General features: G+C 37.4%; 1 long non-coding RNA gene across 1 annotated transcript; it reads left to right on the forward strand.

The window, feature by feature from the left end:
- The first annotated feature begins 765 nt into the window (after nucleotides 1-765).
- LOC132515668 (uncharacterized) lies at nucleotides 766-17,683 on the forward strand. The gene is made up of 3 exons (XR_009539162.1): nucleotides 766-987; nucleotides 15,609-15,813; nucleotides 17,338-17,683. It is a non-coding gene; the product is annotated as an uncharacterized LOC132515668 (long non-coding RNA).
- Nucleotides 17,684-20,676: the final 2,993 nt, after the last annotated feature.

Consider the following 20,676-nt stretch of genomic DNA (forward strand, 5'->3'; position numbering starts at 1 on the left):
ATTATTAAGGAAAAAAATTAAAAACAAAGAAACAAACAAAAAAAACCGACGGATAGAACCCTAGGACAAATGGTGGAAGCAAAGCTATACAGACAAAATCTCACACAGAAGCATACACATACCCACTCAGAAAAAAAGGAAAAGGAGAAAAAATCATAGAACTTGCTCTCAAAGTCCACCTCCTCAATTTGGGATGATTCTTTGTCTATTCATGTATTCCACAGATGCAGGTACATCAGGTTGATTGTGGAGCTTTAATCCACTGCTCCTGAGGCTGCTGGGAGAGATTTCCCTTTCTCTTCTTTGTTCTCACAGCTCCCAGGGGCTCAGCTTTGGATTTGGCCCCACCTCTGCATGTAGGTCGCCGGAGGAGGGCGTCTGTTCTTCGCTCAGACAGGACAGGGTTAAGGAGCCGCTGATTCGGGGGCTCTGGCTCACTCAGGCCGTGGGGGGTGGGGGGGTGGGAGGGGCACGGAGTGCGGGGCGGGCCTGCGGCGGCAGAGGCCGGCGTGACGCTGCACCAGCCTGAGGCGCACCGTGTGTTCTTCCGGGTAAGTTGTCCCTGGATCCGGGACCCTGGCAGTGGCGGGCTGCCCAGGCTCCCCGGAAGGGAGGTGTGGAGAGTGACCTGTGCTCGCACACAGGCCTCTTGGTGGCGGCAGCAGCAGCTTTAGCGTCTCATGCCCGTCTCTGGGGTCCACGGTTTTAGCCGCGGCTCGCGCCTGTCTCTGGAGCTCCTTTAAGCAGCGCTCTGAATCCCCTCTCCTCGCGCACCAGGAAACAAAGAGGAAAGAAAAAGTCTTTGCCTCTTCGGCAGCTCCAGACTTTTCCCCGGACTCCCTCCCGGCTAGCCGTGGTGCACTGGCCCCCTGCAGGCTGTGTTCACGCTGCCAACTCCAGTCCTCTCCTTGCACTCCAACCGAAGCCAGAGCCTCAGCTCCCAGCCCCGTCCGCCCCAGCGGGTGAGCAGACAAGCCTCTCGGACTGGTGAGTGCCTGTCGGCACCGATCCTTTGTGCGGGAATCTCCCCGCTTTGCCCTCCGCACCCCTGTTGCTGTGCTCTCCTCCGCGGCGCTGAAGCTTCCCCCTTCCGCCACCCGCAGTCTCTGCCCGCGAAGGGGCTTCGTAGTGTGAAGAAACCTTTGCTCTTTCACGGCTCCCTCCCACTGGTGCAGGTCCCGTCCCTATTCTTTTGTCTCTGTTTTTTCTTTTGTCCTACCTAGGTACATGGGGAGTTTCTTGCCTTTTGGGAGGTCTGAAGTCTGCCAGCGTTGAGTAGGTGTTCTGTAAGAGTTGCTCCACGTGTAGATGTATTTCTGCTGTATCTGTGGGGAGTAAAGTGATTTCCGCGTCTTACTCTTCTGCCATCTTCCCCTCGTCCTCCTACCGTTATGTCGGATTTATGTGTTTTGAAAAAAGAAGTTTTGTCATTTTTTGTCTTTTAGAATATCTTGTATGCCATATTTTCAAAATCGAACACCACCATCTTCATAAAAGAGGGTGAATAACTCTTCCTGCTGCAATTGGATGTGTCCTGGAAGGATTCCACTTTTATATATAAGCAATAGGTTTTAGTGCATTTTACTTAAGTGTGCACTTATAAACATGGATTTGTGATGCTCTGGTTCACTCCTATCCAGTAGGGTTTTTTACAGTGATATGGTTTATAAATCTGTGTTGTCCAGTATGTTAGTCATTTGGCACATTGGACTATCAAGCATTTGAAATGTGGCTAATATGCCTGAATTTTTAATTTTAATTAATTTCATTTTGAATAGTGATATGTGATTGGTGGCTACCATATTGGACAGTGCAGCTCTAGACAGTGCAGCTTTATATACAGAAGCTGATCTAGTGGGCAAGAGAAATGGTTTTGACTGCAGCGTGGAGAACAGTGGGAAAGAAAAGAATTAAATTAAGCACTAGCAAAAATACTGAAATGAGTATACTAGAATTGTGGGAGCGAAAACCTGGAAGTAAATTGGCACAATTAAGATAATGAAAATTGACAACAGAGTTGTTTTCAGTGGTGCGCAAATGTTAAGATGATTAGAATCACCTGCAGGGTTTTAACAAACTACCAGACCTCAAATGCAGAAGTTCTTTCTTTTTTTTTTTTTTAATTTAAGTATAGTTGATTTACAGTGTTGTGGTTATTTCTGGTGTACAGCAAAGTGATTCCGAATATATATATTTTTTTCAGATTTTTTTCCATTGTAGGTTATTACAAGATACTGAATATAGTTCCCTGTGCTGTATAGTAGGACCTTGTTGTTTATCTAAATGCAGTTGCTGATTCAGTAGGTTTGGGTTGGGGTCCGAGGATTTATGGTTTAAAGAGTTTGCAGGTGATGCTGATCTTGCTGGTTTGAAGACAGCACTTTGAAAATTATGGTGTAACTCTGTTGTAGACTTGCTAGCTCCAAAGTGAAGGCTGCTTGCTGGAGAGTAACACTACTACGTGAGCCCCATGGCTTATTTCCGCTGGAAATACTCTTGCTTCCTAGCACCCAGAAGAGGATAGCATCACTTCCCCAGAGAGAGATTGAAAACTTAGTTAAGGGGTCAGATCTTTTTGCTATTTTGGACAAAGACAAACTGTGTACCTTTTGACTTACATATTTATATACTTAGATCCAATTAATAATTGGATTGATTTAATAATATTATTATACATTTATGAAATTAACTAATATACTTAGTAAACTATTATCTATTAAATTATGATACATTTTACATGTTAATCAACATGGTCAGTGTAGTGAAACTGTTAGTTCCCTACCCAACCCTTCATTCTTCCTAACATTAACACTGATTTAAAAACAAAAAAAGTTCCACTTCTTTCATGACCAAAGATGACCAAATTCTTAGTTTCAGGATTAGATCTTAAATTGTTCACATTTCTTTGGAACTAGTTATGTTAAAACTAATTTCTTTAAACTAGTTATGTTAATTTCATTCTTCTTGCAAGTGATTGGTTTAAGAGTGAAGTATTTAACCCAAACAGTGAGAAGTTTCTTTCATTGTAAGAAAGAGGCACAATAGATGTTGTTTTTCCCCTGGACTTGGTAGTTTGGTTATAAACCCTGAAATTACTGCAGCCCATCAGTACACAGTCCCTAACTCTGATCTTTAGGGTGTGATGATCAGGAGGTTTTTATTTGTTTTCTTTTTTTTATCCTTTTTTTTTTCTAAATCACAGAGGTAAACAGAAGCATTCTTTGTTCCTCTTGAAGCTGTTAATGGAACAATGTCAGGAATTAATTCAAGAAACCCTTTCTTTGATGTTACTCCTCATGTTAGTAACAAGAAATGATATTTACTAATGACAGAAAAGTCTAGAGGACTATTCAGAGATTTCTCTCCACCTATTTTACCAACTGAATTGTGAACTCTTTTAAAGATAAATACTTTTATATAGTGTCTGGTAAAGTTCTTGGCATAATAATTTCACAGTAAACTCTCATGCAAATGATATATGGACAAACAAATAAATAAACATTTCTTCCTTAGCATCCTAAATAGATTTTTAAAGGAACGTTACTAGTTTATGTAAATTTACCATTGCTTTGTTTGCTGAATTATACCAAGATTTTATTCATAAGATTTATCATGAATATGTAGAAATTGCAGGATTATTTCTTGTTCTAGGCAGCTATGCTGTTATACTACATCTAATTTTTTTCCACTCTGACTTATCTGTAGAGCAAAATGACAATAGACATTACCTACTTCCCTCTTCCTTCTTTTTCTTATCAGATAAAATAACAAAGTAGAATAAATGACAAGAGAAACAATAGGATTGCCATAACCTCAGGTTATATTTTTCCAAAAAAAAAGAAAGTCCTCTAATGTGTCCTTTGGCGTGATATAACACTAACATTTAAAATGTCCTTTTCCTTTGCTTCGACATTCTATAGCCCATCAAAAAGTAAATTTGAGGTGATGTCATGTAATGTCTAGTGGATGATTGGGCTACAGAAACATTGCCATTGACTGACCTATCTCTAGCTTCATAAGTAGTACCACTTACTTCTAGATGGCAGACAAGTTATATAATCAGCATGAGTTGTTTAAAGTATAATTATAAAGAGATCATAACTGAAAATGGTTTGTTTCCCAAATGTCTGGATAGGTATTCACACTGTTTATCATCTTGTATCTAATTTTACTACATTAATCAGACATTTTTCAAATTTAAGTCTTAATTTATGAGATTGGGTGGTAAACAAAAAATACAAAGGAAAATCAGATATAAAATATTTCATAATATAATTTGCTTTATTTTAAATTGCCATGTGATTAAAAGTTATCCACCAACTACAACTGAATATGTGTAAGGCAAATCATCCTATTTTTTAGACTTCTTATATTTTTAGAACATTTTTCCTAATTACTCATTTCTATAAATTCCATCAGTTGATTTTCTTTTTCCTGTTTAGAGAAGGCATGCAGAACAGTTTGCTTCCCATTTCCAGTAATGCTCCTCTACCCAGCCAGTAAGCTTGGAGTTCTTTCCCCCCTCCCAGCTCTATTGTTATGATTGACATATAGCATTGTGTAAATTTAAGGTGTACAATTTGATAATTTGGTACATGTATACATTGTGGGATGATTGCCACAATAAGATTAGTTAACACCTTTGTCACCATGTAGAACTACCATGTGTGTATGTGTGGTAAGAACTCTTAAGATCTACTCTCTTAGCAACTTTCAAGTATATATAATTCAGTATCATTAACTGTACTTGCCATGCTGTACATTAGATCTATAGAACTTATGCATCTTATAACTGAAAGTCTGTACCCTTTGACTGTCTTCAGCCATTTCTCCCAACCCCCATCCCTGACAACCAACAATCCACTCTTGGTTTCTATGAGTTTGTGTTTTTTAGATTTCACATATGAGTGAGAGCATATAGTATTTGTAATAATGCCTTCAGATTTCATTTGTGTTGTTACAAATGGCAGGATTTACCTCCTTTTTTAATGGCTGAATAATATTCCTTTGTATCAATATATACGTACCACATCTTCCTTATCCATTCATCTGTTGATGGACCCTTTGGTTGTTTCCATGTCTTGGCTGTTGTAAATAATGCTGCAGTGAGCAAGGGGTACAGATATCTCTTTGATATAATGATTGGGTTTCCTTTACATATATACCCAGAAGTGAAATTGCTGAATCATATGGTAGTTTTATTTTTAATTTTTTGAGGAGCCTCCATACTGTTTCCTGTAGTGGCTGCACCAAGTGACGTTCCCACCACCAGTACACAAGGGCTCCCTTTTCTCCATGTTCTTGCCAATGCTTGTTACCTCTTGTCTTCAAACACATCATATTCAAAGCTTAATTAATGTCAACTCTTTCCAAACCATTTCAGTGATTGGCACTAAAATCCATCCACTTAACAGAGAAAATATTTATTTATCATAATTGATCCCTCCCCCTCTCATATTGCACACTTCCTATTACAATCTATTTTCAAATTCTTGATATTTTTAAAACTTTTATTTATACAATCCACATTCCGTAAAATTCACCCATTTAACATGCACAAGTCAGTGTTTCTTAGAATACTCACAAGATTGTGCAGCCACCATCACAGTATAATTTTAGAATTTTTGTCCCCTGGCAAAAGAAACACTTTACATATCAACTGTTGAATCATCCCCCATCTCCTCCACCCAGCCCTAGGCAACCACTAGTCTACTTTCTTTTTTTGTTTGTTTTTTTTTTGGGTGGGGGGAGTTTGGTTTTTTTTTTTGCGGTGCGCGGGCCTCTCACTGCTGTGGCCTCTCCCGTTGCGGAGCACAGGCTCCGGACGTGCAGGCTCAGCGACCATGGCTCACAGGTCCAGCCGCTCCGCGGCATGTGGGATCTTCCTGGACCAGGGCACGAACCCGTGTCCCCTGCATTGGCAGGGGGACTCTCAACCACTGTGCCACCAGGGAAGCCCTACTTTCTATCTTTATATTTTGTCTCTTCTGGATGTTTTATATAAATGGAATCGTACAATATATGGTCTTTGTGATTTCATTTAACGTAATATTTTCAAAGTGTATCCATGTCAAAGTATGTTGCTTTACGCTTTTTTATTGCCAAAAATATTTCATTGCATGGTTATGCCACATTTTATTCATCCATTTATCAGTCGATGGTCATTTCAACTGTTTCCACTTGTCTATTTATGAATAGCCAACTATGAACATTCATGTACAAGTTTTCACGTGGGATATATGTTTTTATTTCTCTTGATTGTATACCTAGGGGTGGAAATGCTAGATTATAAGGTAACTCTAGCTTCACATTTTGAGGGACTGCCAAACTGTTTTCTAAAGCAGCTGGATCATTTTACATTCCCATTAGAAGTTTATGAACATTTCTGTTTCCATAGCCTTGCTAACCCTTGAGATAGTCTATCTTTTTTATTCTAGCCATCCTAGTGAATGTGGAATAGTATCTCACTGTGGTTTTGATTTGCATTTCCCTGATGGTTAATGATGTGTATCTTTTCGTGTACTTATTGGCCATTTGTATATCTTTCTTGCAATAGGATCTGTGTTCAGATCCTTTGCTCCTTTAAAAACTGAGTTATTTTATCATTTCATTATTGAGTTGAAAGAGGATTTTTTAATATATATATTCTGGGTGAAAATCCGTTATGAGGTATATGATTTGCAAAGCAAATCAGTCTGAGTACTCAAATCAGTCTGTAGGTTGTCTTTTTACCTTCTTGATGGTATCATTTGTAGCACAAAAGTTTCTAATTTTGTTCGAGTCCAATTTATTAATTTTTTATTGTCATTTATATTTTGGTGTCATGTCTAAGAAACCACTGCTAACGCAAGTCACAAATATTTACTACTATGTCTTCTCCTAAGAGTTTCATAGATTTAGTTCTTAGACTTACGTCTGTGATCCATTTTGAGGTACTTTTTGTGTCTGATGTGAGCTAGCAGTCCAATTTAATTCTTTTACTTGTAGATATCCAGTTCTTAGCACAATTTGTTCTTAGACTTAAGTCTATGATCCATTTTGAGGTACTTTTTGTGTCTGATGTGAGCTAGCGGTCCAATTTAATTCTTTTACTTGTAGATATCCAGTTCTTAGCACAATTTATTGAAAAGACTATTTTCCTTATCAAATCTTGGCACCATCAAAAATCAGCTGACCACAAATGGAAAGATTTATTTCTGGGATCTCAGTTCTATTCCTTTGATGTCTATGCCTGTCCTTACGCAAATACCACAATGTCCTGATTACTCTAATTTTATAGTAAGTTTTGGAATCAGGAACTGTGAATCCTCCAAATGTGTTATTTTTTTGTTTTTCAAGAATATTTTGGCTCTTCTGATCCCTTGCATTTCCATATAAATTTTAGAATCAGCTTGTCAATTTCCTAAAAATATTTCCTAAAAAATCCAGCTGACATTTTGACAGGAATTGCATTGAATCTGTAGATCAACTTAAGGATACTGTATCCTAACAGTAATATCTCTACTGATCCATGAACTTGGGGTATCTTTCCATTTGTGTCTTAATTTCTTTCAACAGTGTTTATAGTTTTAACTGTACGAATCTTACACTACTTTGTCAGTTTTTTATTTTTAATTAGTTTTTTATCTAATTATTTTATTCCTTTTGATGCTATTTTAAATAGAATTATTTTTTTAATTTTATTTCTGGTATGTTCATGGCTAGTGTATAGAAATAGAGTTGATTTTTGGATATTGAAGACTTGCTTAATGCTTGAGATTTAAAATCCTAATTATTTCTTTATGTTTTTGTAGTCTCTCTCTAGTTCATTTTTGGCTCTTAACCATGCCCTTCTTTCTTACTTTCTCCGGAACCTATAGATTGTTTTTTTTCTCTTTCTGCTAGATAACTACATAGTTACCTTTTTTTTTCTTTATGGTATATTAAACCTCTTCCCCTCAACTGGGAGTTCCACCTCAGTATTAGACTCTCATTTTTACTTCTGTCATCATTCTCAGTTCAACCTAGCCTCTTCCAACACATGTCAGCCACAATGATATCTTCCAAATGAATTTTGGTCATGTCATCCTCTACTTAAAATCCCTGACAACTTCTTACTATTCATATAATAAAGATCAACACTCTGTTGATATTCTAATAGTCCTCCATGGCTTGTCCCTGCGTGCATCTCCATCACATTACACACAGAACACCACTCTTCTCTTTGCCCTTTGACCTCCTCTCACACTCGCCTGCTGTCAGTTCCTGGATCAGGCTATACTCCTTCCATCCACAGGCCCTGATAGATGGTGCCCTCCGCCATGCACGCTCTCCCCTTGCTAACACCACACCATCCTCAGATCTTAGAGAAGCCTCCCATGACCTATACCTTTGGCCGGTTTCCTTATTTTCAACCTGCACAATGCCACACTCCTTTTCTTCAAAACAATAACTCTTGTTTATAATTGAACACATAGGTTTTAGTACTTAATTAATGACTTCATCTTTCAAAAGACAATAACAGAATATAATGACAATGTCCGTTTTTGCTCCGTCGTATCTTTAGTGCCTGATACCTAGAAATGTTTCACTTAAAACTTTATTGACTAAATGAATCCTCATCATTTCTTGCAAGTAGTTGACACCTGGAGTACATTGTTCTATTGTGATTTTTGGAGTCATACATGCGAGTGGACACTGTTTAGCTTGTTAAAGCTTTAAAAGTGACAGCATTATTCTCTCTGATCAAAGGAATCTAATCAGGAATTTAAGGTTCAGGAACTTTCAGTTGTGACTACTGAATGTGTTCTGTCTCGCCTTGAGGAAGATACTTCATTATTTATGTCAGTTTTGCATTCAGAAATCTCTCTCTTCTTTAACAGACAATCGCTAATGAGGATGGCACCTCCAAAAGAGCAAAGTCCTAAGGTTCTTAATAACTAGGTGTGGCTCTTTGAAAGTCATTTAAGCCCTTTGAAGCTCATGTCTCTAATCAGTGAAATAGCTGGCTCGTTGGTTGTAGGTGAAATACTTAATGCATAAAAATTTTCGTTTCTTGCTCCTCTCTGTTTCCACTTGCCTCCCATCTCTCAGCTCATGGTTTTCAACCTGAGAGTACATGGTAAAATAATTCATAATCTTTTGAACCAGTGGTCTTCAAAATGGAATGCACACATACAAAGAATACTAAAGATAATCCACTGGTGTCCAAGAAGAAAATATTAGAACTTCAGTTTATAGTTATTTTTTTGAAAAATAAAGACACACACAAAGGCTTGTTATAGAAATAATACAGAGCGATGCTGGTGGTCTCAGTTTCTCTTAAGTAAAATTTTAAATTATTTGATATATCATTTCTACTATTTAATTTTAGAAAAACTAACTTTCACACAATAGACGAGTTGCTTGGAAAGATTCCTGGGAAGAAACATCCCATTGAAGATAACTGCCAGAGTTTTAATCTCAGCTTCTTGTCAGGCATATATTGGGTGGATCAGGAAAACAAAAGCACTCTAATTCAGTCACACTATTGCATGCTACCTGAAATTTATTTTTTAAAATAATCACATTTTAAAAAAATAAAATAATCACATTTTATTATGCCCTTCTTTGGTAAATAAGACATTTTTTCCCCATGGTGACTGAGAAAGAAACTCATGCCAAGGAGAGAGCATTTTGAAGATAGGTATTTGGAAATGTTTTGTTGCAAACATGTCTCCCATAAAAACTCTCATTGCTCTTCACATAAAAAAGATCTAGAAACGACTTTCTAACCAGTTCATAAGAACGCTGGCCCAAAGAACACAGAGATTTAACATAAAGCTAAATTTCAACAAAATCTTAGACTAATTACAGATGGATTGAAAATGTGTCATAATTATTAATACAGCTGATGATATATGCCGACCATTTCTATTTAAGTGTTTTCAAGGTATTTTGTCTTGCTAAAATGTTAATGTCAGCGCTTAATCCCAATTACCAAAATACACTTTACATAGAAAGGAACTTTGGATGCTCCAACAAAAATATCGAAGCAGTTACATTGAGAAAGTTTTTGTACACTTAGCCAATAAATTATTTATTACAGTATTAATATTTGTCTCTTTTTTGAAGAATCATATTTTATGTGTATTTTTAATGTATGCAATATGTTAGCATATTAGTATGCAAATATAATTTTAAATAAATAGTTCTACATATCCTGAGGGTGCATGCTCAATTAATTTTTTTTTCTTTTTCATGATTGGAATGAGTGTTCAGATGACTAGAAACAACCTCCAAAAAGTGATTGTTAATTATACAGCTCTGATAATGCAAATTTCACTTCTTCTTCCTTTTCTGCAATATTTTCTTTTCTTTTTTTTTTGGAATTTTATTTATTTATTTATTTGTACAGCAGGTTCTTGTTATCAATTCTATACATATTAGTGTATATATGTCAATCCCAATCTCGCAATTCATCACACCCCCACCCCCACCACCCCCTTCCCCCCTTGGTGTCCATACGTTTGTTCTCTACATCTGTGTCTCTATTTCTGCCTTGCAAACCAGTTCATCTGACCATTTTTCTAGATTCCACATATAGGCGTTAATATACGATATTTGTTTCTCTCCTTCTGACTTACTTCACACTGTATGACAGTCTCTAGGTCCTCCCACATCTCTACAAATGACCCAATTTTGTTCCTTTTTATGGCTGAGTAATATTCCATTGTATATATGTACCACCTCTTCTTTATCCATTCGTCTGTCAATGGGCATTTAGGTTGCTTCCATGACCTGGCTATTGTAAATAGTGCTGCAATGAACATTGTGGTACATGACTCTTTTTGGATTATGGTTTTTTTCAGGGTATATGCCCAGTAGTGGGATTGCTGGGTCATATGGTAGTTTTATTTTCAGTTTTTTAAGGAACCTCCATACTGTTCTCCATACTGGTTGTATCAATTTACATCCCCACCTATAGTACAAGAGGGTTCCCTTTTCTCCACACCCTCTCCAGCATTTGTTGTTTGTAGATTTTCTGATGATGCCCTTTCTAACCGGTGTGAGGTGATACCTCATTGTAGTTTTGATTTGCATTTCTCTAATAATTAGCTATGTTGAGGCACTTTTCATGTGCCCCTGGGCTATCTGTATGTCTTCTTTGGAGAAATGTCTACTTAGGTCTTCTGCCCATTTTTTAATTGTTTGTTTTTTTAATATTGAGCTGCATGAGCTGTTTATATATTTTGGAGATTAATCCTTTGTTCATTGATTCATTTGCAAATATTTTCTCCCATTCTGAGTGTTGTCTTTTCACCTTGTTTATAGTTTCCTTTGCTGTGCAAAAGCTTTTAAATTTCATTTGGTCCCATTTGTTAATTTTTGGTTTTGTTTCCAATATTCTAGGAGGTTGGTCAAAAAAGATCTTGCTGTGATTTATGTCAAAGAGTTTTCTTCCTATATTTTCCTCTAAGAGTTTGATAGTGTCTGGCCTTACACTTAGGTCTTTAATCCATTTTGAGTTTATTTTTGTGTATGGTGTTAGGGAGGGTTCTAATTTCATTCTTTTACATGTAGCTGTCCAGTTTTCCCAGAACCACTTACTGAAGGGAAAGTCTTTTCTCCATTGTATATCCTTGCCTGCTTTGTCATAGAGTAGTTGACCACAGGTGGGTGGGTTTATCTCTGGGCCTTCCATCCTGTTCCATTGATCTATATATTTCTGTTTTGTGCCAGTACCATACTGTCTTGATTACTGTAGCTTTGTAGTATAGTCTGAAGTCAGGGAGTCTGATTCCTCCAGCTCTGTTTATTCCCCTCAAGATTTCTTTGGCTATTTGGGGTCTTTTGTGTCTCCATACAAATTTTTAGGTTTTTTGTTCTAGTTCTGTGATAAATGCCATTGGTAATTTAATAGGGATTGCATTGAATCTGTAGATTGCTTTGGGTAGTATAGTCATTTTCACATGTCTTTATTTTTCAATAAGTTAACTATAAATTGAAATTCTAATATTGATTCTTCCAATCCAAGAACATGGTATATCTCTCCATCTGTTTGTGTACTATTTGCTTTCTTTCATCAGTGTCTTATAGTTTTCTGAGTACAGGTCTTCGACGTCCTTAGGTAGGTTTATTCCTAGGTAATTTCTTCTTTTTGTTGCAATGGTGAGTGGGATTGCTTCCTTAATTTCTCTTTCTGATCTTTTGTTGCTAGTGTATAGGATGCAAGAGAATTCTGTGCATTAGTTTTGTATCCTGCAACTTTACCAAATTCATTGATTAGCTCTAGTAATTTTCTGGTGTCATCTTTAGGATTATCTATGTATAGTATCATGTCATTGCAAACAGTAACAGTTTTACTTCTTCTTTTCCAATTCGTATTCCTTTTATTTCTTTTCCTTCTCTGATTGCTGTGGCTAGGACTTCCAAAACTATGTTGAATAATAGTGGTGGGAGTGGACATCCTTGTCTTGTCCTTGATCTTAGAGGAAATGCTTTCAGTTTCTCACCATTGAGAATGATGTTTGCTGTGGGTTTGTCATATATGGCCTTTTTATGCTGAGGTAGGTTCCCTCTATGCCTACTTTCTGGAGAGTTTTTATCATAAATGGGTGTTGAATTTTGTCAAAAGGTTTTTCTGCATCTATTGAGATGATCATATGGTTTTTATTCTTCAATTTGTTTATATGGTGTATCACATTGATTGCTTTGCATATATTGAAGAATCCTTCCATCCCTGGGATAAATCCCAGTTGATCGTGGTGTATGATCCTTTTAATGTGTTGTTGGATTCTGTTTGCTAGTAATTTGTTGAGGATTTTTGCATATATATTGATCAGTGATATTGGTCTTTAATTTTCTTATTTTGTAGTATCTTTGTCTGGTTTTGGTATCAGGGTGATGGTGGCCTTGTAGAATGAGTTTGGGAGTGCTCCTTCCTCTGCAATTTTTTGGAAGAGTTTGAGAAGGATAGGTGTTAGCTCTTCTCTAAATGTTTGATAGAATTCGCCTGAGAAGCCATCTGGTCCTGGGCTTTTGTTTGTTGGAAGATTTTTAATCACAGTTTCAATTTCAGTGCTTGTGATTGGTTTGTTTATATTTTCTATTTCTTCCTGGTTCAGTCTTGGTTATACCTTTCTGAACCTGGTTCAGAAAGATTATACCTTTTTCAGAATTTGTCCGTTTCTTCCAGGTTATCCATTTTATTGGCATAGAGTTGCTTGTAGTAATCTCTCATGATTCTTTGTATTTCTGCAGTGTCAATTTTTACTTCTCCTTTTTCATTTCTAATTTTACTGATTTGAGTCCTCTGCCTCTTTTTCTTGATGAGTCTGGCTAAAGGTTTATCAATTTTGTTTATCTTCTCAAAGAACCAGCTTTTACTTTTATTGATCTTTGGTATTGTTTTCTTTGTTTCTATTTCATATATTTTTGCTCTGATCTTTATGATTTTTTTCCTTCTACTAACTTTGGGCTTTGTTTCTTCTTCTTTCTCTAGTTCCTTTAGGTGTAAGGTTAGATTGTTTATTTGAGATTTTTCTTGTTTCTTGAGGTAGGATTGTATTGGATAAACTTCCCTCTTAGAACTGCTTTTTGCTGCATCCCATAAATTTTGGATCGTCGTGTTTTCATTGTCATTTGTCTCTAGGTATTTTTTGATTTCCTCTTTGATTTCTTCAGTGATCTCTTGGTTATTTAGGAACGTATTGTTTAGCCTCCATGTGTTTGTGTTTTTACCTTTTTTTCCCCTGTAACTGATTTCTAATCTCATAGCGTTGTGGTCAGAAAACATGCTTGATATGATTTCAATTTTCTTAAATTTACTGAGGCTTGATTTGTGACTCAAGATATGATCTATCCTGGAGAATTATCTGTGTGCACTTGAGAAGAAAGTGTAATCTGCTGTTTTTGGATGGAATGTCCTATAAATATCAATTAAATCTATCTGGTCTATTGTATCATTTAAAGCTTGTGTTTCCTTATGAATCTTCTGTCTGGATGATCTGTCCATTGGTCTAACTGAGGTGTTAAATTCCCCCACTATTATTATGTTACTGTTGATTTCCTCTTTTATAGCTGTTAGCAGTTGCCTTATGTATTGAGGTGCTCCTATGTTGGGTGCGTATATATATTTATAATTGTTATATCTTCTTCTTGGGTTGATCCCTTGATCATTATGTAGTTCCTTCCTTGTCTTTTGTAACATTCTTTATTTTAAAGTCTATTTTATCTGATATGAGTATTGCTACTCCAGCTTTCTTTTGATTTCAATTTGCATGGAATACCTTTTTCCATCCCCTCACTTTCAGTCTGTATGTGTCCCTAGGTCTGAAGTGGGTCTCTTGTAGACAGCATATATGTGGGTTTTGTTTTTGTATCCATTCAGCGAACCTGCGTCTTTTGGCTGGAGCATTTAATCCATTCGCATTTAAGGTAATTATCGATATGTATGTTCCTATTACCATTTTCTTAATTGTTATGGGTTTGTTTTTGTAGGTCCTTTTGTTCTCTCGTGTTTCCCACTTAGAGAAGTTCCTTTAGCATTTGTTGTAGAGCTGGTTTGGTGGTGCTGAATTCTCTTAGCTTTTGCTTGTCTGTAAAACTTTTGATTTCTCTGTTGAATCTGAACGAGATCCTTGCCAGGTAGAGTAATCTCAGTTGTAGGTTCTTCCCTTTCATCACTTTAAATATATCGTGCCATCCCTTTCTGGCTTGTAGAGTTTCTGCTGAGAAGTCAGCTGTTAACCTTATGGGAGTTCCCTTGTATGTTGTCATTTTTCCCTTTTTGCTTTTAATAATTTTTCTTTGTCTTCAATATTTGTCAGTTTGATTACTATGTGTCTTGGAATGTTTCTCCTTGGGTTTATCCTGTCTGGGACTCTCTGTGCTTCCGGACTTGGATGGCTATTCCCTTTCCCATGTTAGGGAAGTTTTTGACTATAATCTCTTCAAATATTTTCTCAGGTCCTTTCTCTCTGTCCTCTCCTTCTGGGACCCTATAATGCACACGTTGGTATGTTGTTGTCCCAGAGGTCTCTTAGTCCGTCTTCATTTCTTTTCATTCTTTTTTCTTTATTCTGTTCCACAGCAGTGAATTCCACCATTCTGTCTTCCAGGTCACATATCCGATGTTTTGTCTCAGTTATTCTGCTATTGATTCCTTCTAGTGTATTTTTCATTTCAGTTATTGTATTGTTCATCTCCATTTGTTTGTTCTTTAATTCTAGGTGTTTGTTCTTTAATTCTTCTAGGTCTTTGTTAAACATTTCTTGAATCTTCTCGATCTTTGCCTCCATTCTTTTTCCGAGGTCCAGGATCATCTTCACTATCATTATTCTGAATTCTTTTTTTGGAAGGTTGCTTATCTCCACTTCATTTAGGTTTTTTTCTGGAGTATTATCTTGTTCCTTCATCTGATACATAGTCCTCTGTCTTTTTATTTTGTCTATCTTTCTGTGAATGTGGTTTTTGTTCCACAGGCTGCAGGACTGTATTTCTTGCTTGTGCTGTCTGCCCTCTGTGGATGAGGCTATCTAAGAGGCTTGTGCAAGCTTCCTGATGGGAGGGACTGGTGGTGGGTAGAGCTGGGTGTTGCTCTCCTGGGCAAAGTTCAGTAAAACTTTAATCCACTTGTCTTCTGATAGGTGGGGCTGAGTTCCTTCCATGTTGGTTGTTTGGCATGAGGCGACCCAGCACCGGAGCCTACAGGCTCTTTGGTGGGGCTAATGGCGGACACTGGGAGGGCTCACGCCAAGTAGTACTTCCTAGAACTTCTGCTGCCAGTGTCCTTGTCCCCACGGTGAGCCACAGCCACCCCTACCTCTGCAGGAGACCCTCCAACACTAGCAGGTAGGTCTGGTTCAGTCTCCTACGGGGTCACTGCTCCTTCCCCTGGGTCCTCATGTGCACACTACTTTGTGTGTGCTCTCCAAGAGTGGAGTCTCTGTTTCCCCCAGTCCTGTCTAAGTCCTACAGTCAAATCTCGCTAGCCTTCAAAGTCTGATTTTCTGGGAATTCCTTCTCCTGTTGCTGGACCCCCAGTTTGGGAAGCCTGACATGGGGCTCAGGACCTTCACTCCAGTGGGTGGACTTCTGTGGTATAAGTGTTCTCCAGTCTGTGAGTCACCCACCTGGCAGTTATGGGATTTGATATTATTGTGATTGCACCCCTCCTACCGTCTCATTGTGGCTTCTCCTTTGTCTTTGGATGTGGGGTATCGTTTTTGGTGAGTTCCAGTGTCTTCTTGTCGATGATTGTTTAGCAGTTGGTTGTGACTTTGGTGCTCTCTCAAGAGGGAGTGTGTACACGTCCTTCTACTCTGCCATCTTGAACCAATCTCTCTGCAATATTTTCTGTAACTGATCAACCTTTAGCCTCTGGTTTTATTCTCCTCTATTCTTTAAAAATCATAGTTTCTTTCCTTTTGACTTCCTTATTAGATTATTCCTTCCATCCTTTTTTGGGAACACCTCATTATCACTTAAGTTTGAAAATTGTTTTTATGCTCTTTCATATTCTTCTCTAGTTGGAGACCAGCTCATAGTCAGGGAGAACATAATTGGCAAATCCCTCAGGCAATGAGACAAACATAGTACATACCTGCAGGACACTGGAACAGGTCCCCTGGTATTCATTACCCCCGGAGGAAATAGTTGAACCATTTTCACTTCTTCACCTTCCCTGAGGGCTGCTCTTAAACTTCTCCAGTTGACCTTCTCCCCCTCATCAGGTAATCTAAGCATTAGTAAATAACAGTAATTCACACACAAATGTATCAGACTGAATCCCCTTAGATCACAGCAGCAAATACTCGGAGATACTAGGGATATGTCAAAATCTCTCATTCTCTGCTCTCCCTTATTTTGACAGGTGTTTTCGAAGTATGACTCCTAAGATATTTGTATTTTTTTAAAATAAGCATTGCAAACAGATATTACTGAGAAAAGTTTGATCTTTACATTTTGCTGTTTTATTTATGGTTTAAAGTGTTTATATAGAAGAAGTATGAACTAAGACAAAGGTAAGGAATTAAAAGTGAGTTTGGGGTTAGCAGATGCAAACTATTATATAGAGAATGGATAAACAACAAGGTCCTACTGTATAACACAGGGAATTATATTCAATATCCTTTTATAAACCATAATGGAAAAGAATATGAAAAAGCATATATATATAACTGAATTGCTTTGCTGAACAGCAGAATTTAACACAACATTGTAAATCAACTATACTTCAATAAAATAAATTTTTAAATAGGTGAGTTTAATGCCTTTACACACACATACACCCCTCTAACTGGAATAATCTTTAAAAAGATAAAAAGATGTAGTAGGGAAGAAAGAAATGCCTCCTTTGTCTTTTTATCCTCTCAGGGTGAAAACTATTCAGCAGAAATGAAAAAGAGAGGTCCAAGTCATTGGAGGGCAGCTTCTGCCTATAAACCCAGGACATATACATGAGGTTGCCAGCGTTACTCGGGGACGATCACTGAAAGGGCTGGGACTCCACCAGGGAAAGGCTCCAGTATGACATAAAGGAGCCGACATCAGGAAAAGAAAAACATGGTCAAAGTTCTGGGAGAAAAAAAAAGGGGCTCAGTTGCAAAGACAATTCGATTAATTATGCTGAATATCTTTCTTCTCTCAGGCTGCCTTTTAGAGGTTTTACCACGTATGCTATCCCAGCGGGTAGCTAGGTCTTTGACATATCTTCTATCTGTTGAAAACCTGGTTGAAAATAAAAATTCAGGCAATCATTTGGCTTCTTTATTCTCATGGTGCCAAAATCAGTTTTGTTATTTTTTAAAAAAATCCATGTTGTAATGGAACATTTTTGTATTATGTGTATGTGATTGATGGTTATCATGTTCATGTGGTTTTCTATTAGCATATTTCTACAACCATTTACTGCAAAATGTATTTCCCTGTAGAATACCCCAAAGTCTTGAAAATTCAAAAAAAAAATGATGCTCCATTCACCTTGTGAGTCATCAGATAATGGCCACTGCCAGAGGTAAGATTTTTTTTTCCAGAGGTCAGATTTTGAGACAGAAAGACCAAAGTTCTGATCTCATTAAGCAATCTCCCTCTTCCTATCTTTTCCATCCAGCTACTAACTTTAAAAATATGTCTAGGTTGTTGGCAGTTTATTATATCCAGAAGGAAACTTGACTTACTTTTTAAGAGGTGAAAAAATCTGAAAGTGCAGAAAATTTAAAATAGCACTTACCTTTAAGATAAGTGAAATATTTTCAAATTTAAAACATGGTTACCCTTTTGATTAGTAACTTACAGTCTATACAACATGTGGTACTGCTTAGAGAAAAGGTGCCACATAAAAAATAACTAGAGTTATGAGGAAGTGCAGTATGAAAATTGTAACTTAGTTTTAAATGTCTTTTAATGCCACTTTAACCATTTGAGGAAAAAGATCTGATATTTTCCTATAACGTTTTCCAAATCAACTAGAAATGATATTTTTTTCCTTACTAGTACTGCTCAGAATTTAAATAAAATTAGTTCAAATCAGTGCACTGCTCCACATAAAAACAGGAGAGTAAACTAGAACTTTATTTTCTCACCATAATCTCTAATGTCATCAAATTAAATAAATGCAAATATAAAATTATTTCCTAATCAGTTATGTGTTAAGTGTTTAAAACAAAGGACCATGCCTAGCACTTCTCCATTATTCATGGACAAGAAAGGCAAGTTAGAGGGGAAGTAGGGATGCATTTAGATATGTGCCTGTTTCTTTCCTTTACTACTCTAGCCTAAAAAAATTGTCCCAAGGAATCATTTTCCTTTAAAGAACTGTCTCAGATTAAATGAGAAAAGGAAAGAACTCAGCTGAGGTATGGAGGATTTGCGGGGAGAATAACTAGGTCCCAAACAAACCACAGCTCAGTTGATACAGAAATAAATTTTAGGAACGATCACAAGTGCAAACTCCAGGACTGTCAAGAGAGAGAAAGCATAGCACTATGTTTAGAAGTCCAGGCAGCCACATACGGACCAGCCTAGAATCCCCACCTGTTACGTTTATTGATCAACTAAGCATTTCTTGAATAAATATGGGCACATACATTCATAATGTGATGTAGGTGTTCTAAGTGTTAAGGGAGTCTTGATGAGGCAGAGGGATATAAAAGAAACACTGATTCCCCTGAGTTACGGAGTTGCTTGTGTTAGCACAAGCTTTTCACTGGTCACTATTCTCAGCCGAGTGATAGATAAAGCTTCTCTGGTATTTCCAAAGAAGGTGTAGTTGTCTCGAGAACAAAATTCTCCTGCTTAATAAATATAATTGGTCTCAGTTTGGATTATAAAATATAATGCATTCTTTTCTGCTTAAGAAAATATATATGATTCCAATTTGAACCAGTTATTCAAGGTTTTATTCTTTAGGGAAAAAAAAGTGGCTACTTTAACAATTCAGGTAAATAGCATTTGAGTTCAAGTTGGTATAAGTTCTTCAGAGAGTGTCTAACAACTGGAAACTACTGTTAATATTGAAAGTGGGAGAATGCCTGAGAAAAATCTAAGAGGCTTAGTGGGAATCTATTAAGAAGATAATGTCAGCGAAAGGCTTTAAATGTGAAGAGGTGCAGTGGAGCCTGCTGGAAACCAGTTTCCCCCGTGTCCACAGTGGGCATCTCTTTCTCATGTAATATTTTCTAATCACAATGTTCCATAAACAGTATTAGGAATGTGTGTGCCTCTTAGCAAGATAATATGGGATTTATATCCATCCTTCAGCTATGAGACTTGTTGCCTTTTACGAGGAAGTTGTCTCTAACTCGTGAATATGGCTAAGGGCTCAAATCATTCAACTTCTGCCGAGTTCCTTTAGTTTTTCCCTTTACATCTAATTTATTTTCCTATAGGATCATTCTGCTTTCTACTTCAGGTTCTGTATGCTATTTAGAATTTGTTTAAACTGACCTTTACCTTTCATTTTGATTTCCCTATGGAAAAATAACATCAAGTGATCCGTATTTTGTAAGTAACCGTAGTATTTTTGGAATATAGGTAAAGATTCATCTTTATGTCAAGTCACCAGATTGGATGGCATACTTGATAAAATGTAAATAAAGAAAGCAGCCAGATGTAATTCAAGGTGGGTGGGAAAGCAGGTGAAGAGGTTAGTAATGAAGATCAACAGGTACTCTTGGGCCAAATAAAACCCCAGTACAGGTATTTTATATGTTGGGTGCTGTTTTTTAGGTTTTGGTATAGTTTAAGAGATTTTTTTTTTTTTTTTTGGCTGTACGCGGGCCTCTCACTGTTGTGGCCTCTCCCATTGTGGAGCACAGGCTCCGGACGTGCAGGCTCAGCGGCCATGGCTCACGGGCCCAGCCGCTGCATGGCATGTGGGATCTTCCCGGACCGGGGCACGAACCTGTGTCCCCTGCATTGGCAGGCAGACTCTCAACCACTAGCGCCACCAGGGAAGCCCTTTAAGAGATTTTTAAAAGGATGATAACTTTGCCAGCACTCTACAAGCTGGCTTATTTATAGATGAGACTAGAAACTGGACAGCTAAGTTAAGCACAGTGTGGTGTTTATGAGGGCAAGAACTGAGGCAAGCAGGAGTGGAGAGCAGAGGCCAGATTCTAGAGATATTTAGGAGATGGCATGTAGAGTGCTTGGTGGTATTTGGATATGAGAAATGAGAAGGTGTGATAGATGACGCTACATTATTTTAACATG

This window comes from Lagenorhynchus albirostris, chromosome 2 (genome assembly GCF_949774975.1).
Source record: "Lagenorhynchus albirostris chromosome 2, mLagAlb1.1, whole genome shotgun sequence".
Classification (NCBI taxonomy): domain Eukaryota; kingdom Metazoa; phylum Chordata; class Mammalia; order Artiodactyla; family Delphinidae; genus Lagenorhynchus; species Lagenorhynchus albirostris.